At 43.6% G+C, this 11,640-nt stretch overlaps 1 non-coding gene across 1 annotated transcript; it reads right to left on the bottom strand.

Annotated features, from left to right (window-relative positions):
- Positions 1–684: 684 nt before the first annotated feature.
- trnap-cgg (transfer RNA proline (anticodon CGG)) lies at positions 685–756 on the bottom strand. Its single transcript has one exon. It is a non-coding gene; the product is annotated as a tRNA-Pro (tRNA).
- Between the last annotated feature and the right edge of the window lie 10,884 nt (positions 757–11,640).

The raw sequence follows: 11,640 nt of genomic DNA, 5'->3' as shown, positions 1-11,640 counted from the left end.
GTATTATTAGCCTCTATGCTTTCCGTAGTCTGTCTGTCTCCCCATTCATTCATTCGTTTCACCTGTGTGTGTGTGTCTGTATGCGTGTGTGTATGTGTATGTGTGTGCATATGTGTGTGTGTGTACGTGTGTGTGTATGTCTGTGTGTATGCGTGTGTGTGTATGTGTGTGTGTGCAGATGTGTCTGCATGTGTGTGTGTATTTGTGTGCATGTGTGTTCATGTGTGTGCGTGTGTGTGTATGTGTGTGCGTGTGTGTATGTGTATGTGTGTATATGTGTGTGTTTACGTGTGTGTATGTGCGTATACATGTGTATACGTGTGTGTGTGTAAGTGTGTGTATACATGTGTGTATGCATGCGTGTGTGTATGTGTGTGTGTACATGTATGCACTATGGGAGAAAGATGTGCCCAGGCTCAGCACTGGTTGGCTGGAGCATGCTCAGGCCGGGCACCAATTGGCTGGGTCATGCTCAAGCCGGCCACTGATTGGCTGGATAATGCCCAGACCGGGTAGTGATTGGCTGGAACATCGCCAGGCCAGGCTCCGATTGGCCAGACATGGGGAGGGGTTGTTTTACGCCAGGGGTGTCCGATCGCATGTGAGAAGCCTGCGTGGGTGTAGTTCTAGTTTTAGTTTTTTTTCCCAGGTATTTGTTGACTCATTGTCCCAGACAAAAGGTCAGGGCTCGTCCGGGATTTGAACCCGGGACCTCTCGCACCCGAAGCGAGAATCATACCCCTAGACCAACGAGCCTCCGACAGGGTCGGGGTGGCATCCAGGGGGTGTCAGAGGTCAGGACCGGGGGAGAGGGGCTACTGCACCAATAGAAAACAATATTCATTAAGCAAGCTTGCAGGAAACACGAACAGGTTGACAGTCACTTGTTTGTGGGGGGGGAAAAACACCTTTTTGGGTGGCAGTGTGGGTAGGGAACTGGGACGGTGCCTTAAAGGTTGCAGGTTCGATCCCCAAATAAGACACTGCCGCAGTGCCATTGCCGTTGACTGTTAGCGTTTACTTAACCTGAATTGCGTCAGGGTATTTGTCTGTATAAATTACAGTTTTTTACAATCGTTTTCACACTTGTCTCAATACCATGTCCCCCTTTTTCAAAACTCTTCACACAGTGTGCTTTTGAAACACACACCTGAGCACATCAGTTTACATTTGGTGCAAAATGCACTTCAACCACCAAAACATTTAATATTTCACCCAAAAGTGACTCATGCTGCCATAACTATAGCATATGCTTTCTCCCCTAAGACTACTTTGTCACTCAATGTTCAATGAACTACAAAACACAAACAACTTGGAGCATTGCTAAATACATATATTATCTGTTTCCCTTTCCTCTATTTTTGCATCCACAAATATTTCAAGCCAAGCAGCTAAAGAAACTTTTGATCTGTTGGTTTGCCTCTCACAATAGATGTCATGACTGAGTGTGGTAAATTGACAGTAAACTGTAAATGAATGAATGTTTTACTATATTGGAAACCCAGAATAACAATTTTTACTGTGTAATGTAAAGCAATATATGATAAAGAAACAAATCACAAAAGCAACAGTATTCTTCAGAGGGTTTACAGTATTTTGACGTTTGTTCTCACAGTGCAATATACTGTAATTCAGAAAAGAATACAATACAATCAATTACTCAAAATACATCAATAACAAATACATGCCAAAAAGCAGTATTTTCACTATATACAGTAATTCGCACATATATTGTCTGCCTATCAGTATCAGAAGTCTACTGTTGGCCTGGCCCATCCATCCTGTCCTATGGCATTTGGCCATAGATTTTCATCAACATCACTCCGAATGTTATCTCTTGCTACACACAAGGAAGGAAAACATCTTTTTGCGTGCCTTACCCAGCCCTGGATGTGTTCTACTGTTATGTCCATACACCCAGCAGCCATTGCATCTAGAAGTGACATCTGTTCATGTGGGTTGTGGTCCTAAACCTTCACATATACCTTCATAAACTTCATATTGGTACCTGAGTTCCTTGACCCCCTCAGAGTTCCTGTCAAAGGGGACAGTGTACAACTGTTTCATCCTGATCTGATGTTTCTGTAGCACTCTTGAAATGGTTGTAGTGCTTACACTGTCAATGTTTGGAAATATGTTGTTGTCTGCGATTATGTTGTTGCGTATTTCTCTTAGCCTGATGCTGTTGTTGACAATGACCATCACAACTATTGTATCCTCCTGTTGAGGCGTAAACATTCTTCCCCTTCCCCCTGTGTGACCGCTGGGTCCTGTAGTGAGTCAAAGACAAATGTGCACTGATACATCTGCTTTTTCTGGAGACTTCTTAAATCACAGTACTGCTGTAATATACACATCAATTGAACTCCTTCAGTCAGAATGCTGTAAATACTGGATAGTACCTGTTGGTTTGCCTGAAAATCCTCACTATTGAAGCCACTGTGGATCTAGGCAAGTTTGGTTGAACCCTCAACCTGCTTCCCTCAGGGACAGACCATGATTTACCACATGATCAATGACTGTGGCTCTGATTTCATCAGACACAACTGTCCTTGCTCTTCCATGATGTCTTCTTCCTCTACCTCTGGCTGCATCCATTTTCCTCACCAAGGCTAAAGAATGCAAATGCCAATCCAAAGGTGGCCCCTTTTGTATATGTGGTAACGGGGCACAAACAACAAACACCTGGGTACGTTGTTCACTGAAAGGACAGTAGATATACAGCAGTAATCGTGGAAAAATCTCTTCAGTGACAACTACATCTATATTTACCCTATATACATGCACATTTCAATGCAAGTATGATCATTTTTGTATAGATGGTAACAAGGCTGCAAACAAAAAAAATGAATAAACTGAATAAGCTTTCTGCTCAAATCAGAATGAGCTGTCTTACGTATTTCAAGCATATAGTTTCATTTTTCTGCCAAAATGCAGCATATTTCCTTCCACAATGATCAGAATTTTATTGGGTTTTGATTCAGTGAATGAGCTAAGCGTGGCCTTCAATCAATACAATTGTGTGTCTTACAGGCTAAACAAAAACCTGCACCAACACCACCCCTTTTCAGACAAGATCGGACAGACGCCCATCATCCTTCGGGGAAAGAAGTACCGCCTAGCCTCCAGGGAAAATGCCAGAGTGGGAAACATTCCTTAATTCACTTGGCGATGAAACATGAAATGATGAAAAGATTAATTTGACTGAGTTCTCCAAATTTTGCCTTGCATCATAGCTGGCTGTGTTTCACAACATTAATTTCCCCAGACAGAAATCACACTACACCCAACTGACTTTGCCCAACTCTTAAAAACATCACTGAACCCCGAGAACAGAAATCACACTCCACCCAACTGACTTTGCCCAACTCTTAAAAACATCACCAAACCCCGAGAACAGAAATCACACGACACCCAACTGACTTTGCCCAACTCTTAAAAACATCACCAAACCCCGAGAACAGAAATCACACGACACCCAACTGACTTTGCCCAACTCTTAAAAACATCACCAAACCCCGAGAACAGAAATCACACGACACCCAACTGACTTTGCCCAACTCTTAAAAACATCACCGAACCCCGAGACCAGAAATCACACAACACCCAACTGACTTTGCCCAACTCTTACAGTTTTTTACAATCGTTTTCACACTTGTCTCAATACCATGTCCACTTTTTCAAAACACTTAACACATTCACCATATCATTAGACTATGTGAACTAAACTGTGGATATTTTTGCATTGCTTTCATACTAAAGGCATTCAATCACCACTTCTTCCAAAATTCATGAATACCTCTCTCAGTCAGTGTTCACTACCTGCAAAGGTTTGTACAAATACAGCAAATTTTGCAGACATTTAGATACTCTGTTCAAAACATTACATTACATTATTGGCATTTGGCAGACGCTCTTATCCAGAGCGACGTACAACAAAGTGCATACCCATAACCAGGGATAAGTTCGCTGAAAGACCCTAGAGGGAAGTACAATTTCAACTGCTACCCGTACAACAAAGATAAGGACGAGGGCCAATTATTTTTTTTTTTGAACAAAGAAACAAACAACAGAGCAAAAGTGACCAAAGTTCACTATCCAAACACAGCTTACCTAGCCAACTAAAAATACCGATACACAAAGCAAGTCACAGAGACAACAATTAAGGTTGACAGGGAGGTAGGGAGGGATGGGGAGAGGTGCTCCTTGAAGAGGTGTGTCTTCAGCTTGCGCTTGAAGGTGCCACATATACAAAAAGGGGCCATCTTTGGATTGGCATTTTAATTCTTTAACCTTGGTGGGGAAAATGGATGCAGATAGTGTAGATTACTGTAGATAGTGAAAATATTGCTTTTTGGTATGTATTTGTTATTGATTGTAATGTATTTTGAGTAATTGATTGTATTGTATTTTTCTTTTCTGAATTTCAGTATATTGCACTGTGAGAACAAACGTCAAAATACTGTAAACCCTCTGTTGCTTTTGTGATTTGTTTCTTCATCATATATTGTTTTACATCACACAGTAAAAATTGTTATTCTGGGTTTCCAATATAGAAAAACATTCATTCATTTACAGTTTACTGTAAATTTACCACACTCAGTCATGACATCTATTGTGAGAGGCAAACCACCAGATCAAAAGTTTCTTTAGCTGCTTGGCTTGAAATGTTTGTGGATGCAAAAATAGAGGAAAGGGAAACACATAATATATGTATTTAGCAATGCTCCAAGTTGTTTGTGTTTTGCAGTTCATTGAACATTGAGTGACAAAGTAGTCTTATGGGAGAAAGCATATGCTATAGTTATGGCAGCATGAGTCACTTTTGGGTGAAATATTAAGTGTTTTGGTGGTTGAAGTGCATTTTGCACCAAATGTAAACTGATGTGCTCAGGCGTGTGTTTCAAAAGCACACTTTGTGAAGAGTTTTGAAAAAGTGGACATGGTATTGAGACAAGAGTAAAAACATCACCGAACCCCGATCACAGAAATCTCCTGCTAAATAGCTTGTAAAAGTGTGTATAGAGTCAGACAACAACAATGGGTTATTTAAATTAACTGCTTTGAGAAAATTGCTTAACTTCTCCAACTTTGTCTTTTTTATTTCCTGGAAAAGGTCAAGAAATCCTTTTTTAACAATTTCTCTACAAATTGAGATGAAATATGGAGAACTGGCCTCTAGTGGAATACTACTCATAATAAATGAACAATTAATGTTTATAATAATAATAATAATAATAATAATAATAATAATAATAATAATAATAAATTAAGTAAAATACCGGATGTCAAAATAAAATAGATGGAAAGTTAAAAAAGTTTGAAAGGCAGGGTGTCGGTTTTCCTGATGTTAAATGAGCCACAGTGTGCAAAGGATATTGATTGGAGGGGAACGGAAAATTGACAGGCTTTTGATTGACATGCACGCCCATTGCTATGCTATGGTGTAAAATGTAAAATATATCAAATCTGGGCCAGGATCTTAACCTTTAAATTAAGTCCCTGTTCCACATAAAATTCCACGTATCTCGAGTCAGTATGGACAAGTCTGTCTGCCCGCATTCATGCACTGCACCAACCTTCAGTATACCCAATACAGCTTGTTTTACAGCAGTTTTGGTTAGCTATAAGGCTCATTTCTTATCATTGTACTTCATTAATGCTTATCACCCTTTTTTTTTTGATCCGATTTTTTCCCTTTTTCTCCCAATTTGGTAGCCAATTGGACCCCGTCTGATTCAATTAGAGCTAGTATTAGATACACCGCCCCCACACCCCGTCCCTCGGCGGCCAATGGGAGAGCGACACGCCTTCTTCAAGCCGTCTCGCCTCCCAAGCTGTAACCATGATTCCGAGGTGCCCGAGGTGCTTGTTATTGTGCGGCGATCTACTAACCCTCCCTCTGGAGCAGCAAGCCAAACTTGGCTTTTTGGCAGGACCGAGAATCGAACCCCGGTCCCCGGTGTGCAACTGCAACCGCGAGTCTGCTGCGCCTTAGCCTGCTGCGCCACCGCGGAACAGCACACTTTTTCAAAAAGCCACAACTCACCCACAGGTATCCGTCACTCCTTTACAGGCACTGCCAAAAGCTGATGGACCACGGGTAACGCCCTCACAGTCTTTTATAAAAAAAGTGACTGTTTACCTGTATCTTAGTTGTGCGCGCTGGTCCTATTCAGGGAAAAACACCGTGTCCCATCAGCCGTCAGCAGTGCCGCTCCAGAAGATTGGATCCCGGGTTTCGGCACCAAATGTTGAGGAAATGTTTTTTGCGGCTTTTCCTCCTCTTCCCTTTTACGTGGGTGAAGTTGTATTGGCAGCAATGATGTTGAAGAAATATTCAGAGTCAGTAGTTGCTCATCGTAACGCGACCCGGACATTTCGCTTTTTCGCTCGCCCGTCGATAAGTGCAACTTTTCAGTAAGGGGAGTAAAGCCAGGGCACAGGTGGATGTGGGGACGGCGGTGCACAGGTGTGCTGAAGGCTCAGGTGTGTCAGGGCGGTGCTCAGGTGTGCTGAAGGCTCAGGTGTGTCGGGGCGGTGCTCAGGTGTGCTGAAGGCTCAGGTTTGTCAGGACGGTGCTCAGGTGTGCTGAAGGCTCAGGTTTGTCAGGACGGTGCTCAGGTGTGCTGAAGGCTCAGGTGTGTCGGGGCGGTGCTCAGGTGTGCTGAAGGCTCAGGTGTGTCGGGGCGGGGGTGCTCAGGTGTGCTGAAGGCTCAGGTGTGTTGGGGCGGTGCTCAGGTGTGCTGAAGGCTCAGGTGTGTCAGGGCGGTGCTCAGGTGTGTCAGGGCGGTGCTCAGGTGTGCTGAAGGCTCAGGTGTGTCGGGGCGGGGGTGCTCAGGTGTGCTGAAGGCTCAGGTGTGTCAGGGCGGTGCTCAGGTGTGCTGAAGGCTCAGGTGTGTCAGGGCGGTGCTCAGGTGTGCTGAAGGCTCAGGTGTGTCGGGGCGGGGGTGCTCAGGTGTGTCGGGGCGGTGCTCAGATGTGCTGAAGGCTCAGGTGTGTCAGGGCGGTGCTCAGGTGTGCTGAAGGCTCAGGTGTGTCAGGGCGGTGCTCAGGTGTGCTGAAGGCTCAGGTGTGCCAGGGCGGGGGTGCTCAGGTGTGCTGAAGGCTCAGGTGTGCTGAAGGCTCAGGTGTGTCAGGGCGGTGCTCAGGTGTGCTGAAGGCTCAGGTGTGTCAGGGCGGTGCTCAGGTGTGCTGAAGGCTCAGGTGTGTCAGGGCGGGGGTGCTCAGGTGTGCTGAAGGCTCAGGTGTGTCAGGGTGGTGCTCAGGTGTGCTGAAGGCTCAGGTGTGTTGGGGCGGGGGTGGAGGGCAGTGGTTAGTGAACTGGGTTCTGAGGCTGCAGGTTCAAATCTCAGGAGAGACATTGCTATTGTACACGGTTTACTGAACTGACTGCATGTAAAATGAATAAAAGTGTATTTTTTAAAATGTGAAGAAGGGGAGACAGCCTGGCTGCACTGCAAGAAAACTAAAATTACGTCAGTCTCATCAAGTATTTTAGTCTGTATTTAGACTTAAGATCTTCTTTTGCTTCTTTTGCTTAAAGAAAATGCCAATGAGCTGAGACAATTTCACTCATTTCAAGATCTGCTAATGGGGTACAAATCTTCAGTTTAAAATAAAACAGATTAATCTGGTCTGTGTGCTCCAGTGAACTTCCAGAGCTTCCAGAGACCAGAGAATTCCAAAGTAACAGTAGGAAGTATCCTAGTCTTTATACATTATAGTTAACCAATCCTTTGTCATATAACATCACATTGTCTCTCTTAACCCACCTTAATATTTTCTGTCACTCCATGAAAGCTGAGCTGTCTTAACCTTTCGCCTATATAATGATGCAGGCAAATTGGGCTGGTGATCACTTACTCAAAACATTTCTCTGCAAAGACGCATATTGCTTGAACTGCATCACTCAGTCAAAACAGGCCATATCCAATGCCTTGGTTTTTAAACACCTGATTAAGTGTTCTCTGCACTTTCATTAAACAAACTGTACTTTGCAGCTCAATGTGTTTTGACAGACATACAGTTCTAATTCCTCATGATGACTGACTTCATTTTAACATAATTCATAATGATTCTTCAAACATTATGGCTTATCATTGTAGTACTAAACAACACTAGATATATAGTAACATTTAGGAAAGGGTATTTTTCCACATGATTCTCTATTCTAACCATTTCACAGTTTTAATGAAAGTATTTAAATCAAACTTCATCATCCCTGGTTTTCAATAAGGGCATTTTTATCAAACTTCAACATTTTCCAGGAAGTGGATGGAAACATATTTTGGTGTGAAAAGTATTACACTATTTTTTTTGGAATATATACTTTAACAAATGTGATTCGGCTATATTGAGGAAAAAGTTCATTTTGATGTCTTTAACTTAAACCAGTTCAGTCCAGTAACGGAAATACCCTGATAAATGATCAGGAACGTATGATGGTGCTGAAACGTTATAGGAAAAGGAGTGTGTTGAGGCCAGGAGATGAGTGCCATGACTCCAGACTACATGTGTCCTGTTCACATTCAGATTTAGGCAAATAGCATTTCGTACAAACTGAAATCTCTCAATGAAAACACACACACACACACACAGACACACACACACACACAAAGTCCTGGATGGGAGTGTATACACAGGCCAGAGGATTCTAAATCAGGTTGTGGGGGAACCGTGCCTTTTCCGATATGAGTCAGGAGCTTAATGTTGACATCAACCATGAGGAATGGGGAAAGAATTTGATCTAAGTGACTTTGACCGGGAAAAGATTGTTGGTGGCAGACAGGGTGGTTTGAGTATCTCAGAAATTGCTGATCTCCTGGGATTTTCATGCACACTAGTCTCTAGAGTTTGCAAACAATGGGGCAGAGAAACAAGACATTTTCTTGTGTTCAAGAAAATAGCAGTACAACATCAGTAACCTGATGAACCACTGTTATTAGTAGTAGTGATATTTCTGCATGTCAAATACATGGCAAATACCCAACTGTCATGACGTGCACACTCCTAATTGACTCATTCATTGAAAGGGGTATTTTTAAAATAGTTTGGAGTTTAATTACAGAATTAATTCATGAGTGCCATTCATTCTCCTTTATTCAGGAAGAAGGGAAGCATACATACATTCATACATTTCTCATACATATTATAAATGAGGCCCCAGGTCTGGACAGTGAAAGTGTTATAAACTTTTTTCTCACACATAACGAAACAGTGGCAGCAGTGTTCCAGACCTGGTAAATACATCGTGACTGGACAAAGGAAGGCTTGTACTCCGGTCCTCCCCCCCCGGTCCCAGACAGGGATGGTACAGGCTATTAGGGAAATTGACACAGAGATGTTCTCGCGATGTCCTTGACCGAACATTCCACTGCTGATGTAACAGTCACTCCTTTTGAAAGCGACAGAGTTCTAGAACGCTTGCTCAGAATGTTGAAAAAAGAAAAGAAAACATTCTAAAAAGGCTACTATTCAAGGGCTTAAGTCACATAATAGCCCTGTGGGGTGGGGTGGGTGGGTGTCTGGCAGATAAACATTTGGCCACTGCACTTCAGAAATTATTCCAGCTGGTCCTCTTTCCCCCTCTGCTGAGCTCAGCAGCAGTACTGTAATCGTTTATACAGGTGCGAGTGTTTCCGTTTTATAAAGGATGAGCCAACCTCCGGGCGGCACAATGGCGGGTATCAGGGAAATCACAGGGTTGTGATGCATGCAGTGCTGGGGTTGACCACGGATCACGGTGGTCAACCCCAGCCCCAGGAGGGAGGTGCCTTTTGTTACCTCTGTGCTTTCCGTAGTCCGTAGTTTCCTGCTCCATTTCCTCATTCATTTGGTTGGGCCCGTGTTTCATTTCATGTCTCCGCCTCCCCACTCCTTATATGTACTTCCTTCCTGTCTCTTGTCATTCAGCTCACCTGTGTCTCATTGTCTGTCAATCCCCTTTGTATTTAAGCCTGTGGTTTTCAGTTCAGTGTGTGAGTTCATCATACCCTGTATCCTGTGTCTGGCCCTGTATTTTCCTGTCCCCAGTTCTAGCCTCCTGTACCCTGTACCCTGTACCCTGTACCCTGTACCCTGTACCCTGTACCCTGTACCCTTCAATACTGTATTCTGTTTGATCTGTTCTGTTTTTGGATATTCCTGGTTTGATCTCTGCCTGGCTTTCGAATTAGTGTTTTTGGATTCAGTTTTTTGTGCCTTTGTCTGTGTGGACTGCCTTCCTGTTTTTGAATTCTGCCTGTCATCCAACCCCTGTACTGCGTGCCCCGCATGTACCCGTCTGCCAGGATTTTGTTGACTATTGCGTTTTGGATCTGCCCTGTGTCAATAAACCCGTTTGCGCTTGGTTTATTTCGGCCAAGAACTGAAAAAAGAAAAACATGAGGGGAAACATGAGGGGAAAACCGGCAACCATCCCAGACCGCTGCACAAAAACACATCTGTAGCCCTCACGCAAACATCCACCCGCCGGCCTAACAACCAGGCTTATTTATAGGACCCCATTAACAGGCAGGTAATGGGCTGCAGCTGATGTAGATTATATTTGGTTTCAGCTGCTGCCATACCTGTGGGTAGTCAATTCTTCATAATCATATGAATACATCTTAAAGTATATATATAAAAATGTATAAATAAAAAATTGTAACACTTCCTGGAAGTGTTACTTTTTCATCCACTTCCTGGAAGTGTTACTTTTTCATCCACTTCCTGGAAAATTAGATTTTATGTCACCGTGGGCTCATTCCAATCCCTTATATTTCTCCTCTTTCTCCCTTTTCTGTCCTTTCCTCGCTCAACCCACCGGGAGATTTTAGGAAAAGACGAAAGGAGAAAGAAGCCAAGACAGCGAGTAAAAGATAAAATAAACGATGGGAACGAGGCCAATGTGTACCAGCGGGCGTGCGTGTCGATCAAGTCTGCGTCAATTTCCAATTCCCACCCAATGACTGTCCTCTTCCACGATGGGCCACCATGCGAGGGCCTTCCGGACATGCGGGGGTTAGCATGTATCCTTTTATTTCTCTCTTTAGCATTGTTAGGGTGTTTCACTTCAGTTTTTTATCGTCATTGTAAGCGCTTTGAGTGTCTAGAAAAGCGTCAGGCGTCAGAACACTGAACCCAAGAGCGAGACAAGACATTGCACAAGCAAACGGGTTCGGCAGGGATAATCCAATACGTGGCCGATGTCACAAGCAAAAGGCCAATAACACACATTAGGGGTGTTTCACTGCCTATTTATAGGCAACTGTGGGCGGGACATGAAGCTGGCAAAGGTGCGCACCATTTAGAGATGATTGTGATTTATAAAGGAAAACTGGCGTGGGACGTGCGTATGCACTGTTTTATAAATCTGAATATTTTTGTGCGTACGCACGTCCTGGGTTTCATGCTTACGCAACCTTTTGACGTGAATCCTACGCACAGTTTTATAAATCAGGCCCCAGGTCTGGACAGTGAAAGTGTTATAAACTTTTTTTCTCACACATAACGAAACAGTGGCAGCAGTGTTCCAGACCTGGTAAATACATCGTTTAAGCTGACTGGACAAAGGAAGGCTTGTACTCCGGTCCTCCCCCCCCGGTCCCAGACAGGGATGGTACAGGCTATTAGGGAAATTGACACAGAGATGTTCTC

The sequence above is a fragment of the Conger conger genome, chromosome 1, assembly GCF_963514075.1.
Source record: "Conger conger chromosome 1, fConCon1.1, whole genome shotgun sequence".
In the NCBI taxonomy this organism is placed as follows: Eukaryota; Metazoa; Chordata; class Actinopteri; order Anguilliformes; family Congridae; genus Conger; species Conger conger.
This window is presented reverse-complemented; position numbering and strand designations above follow the sequence as displayed.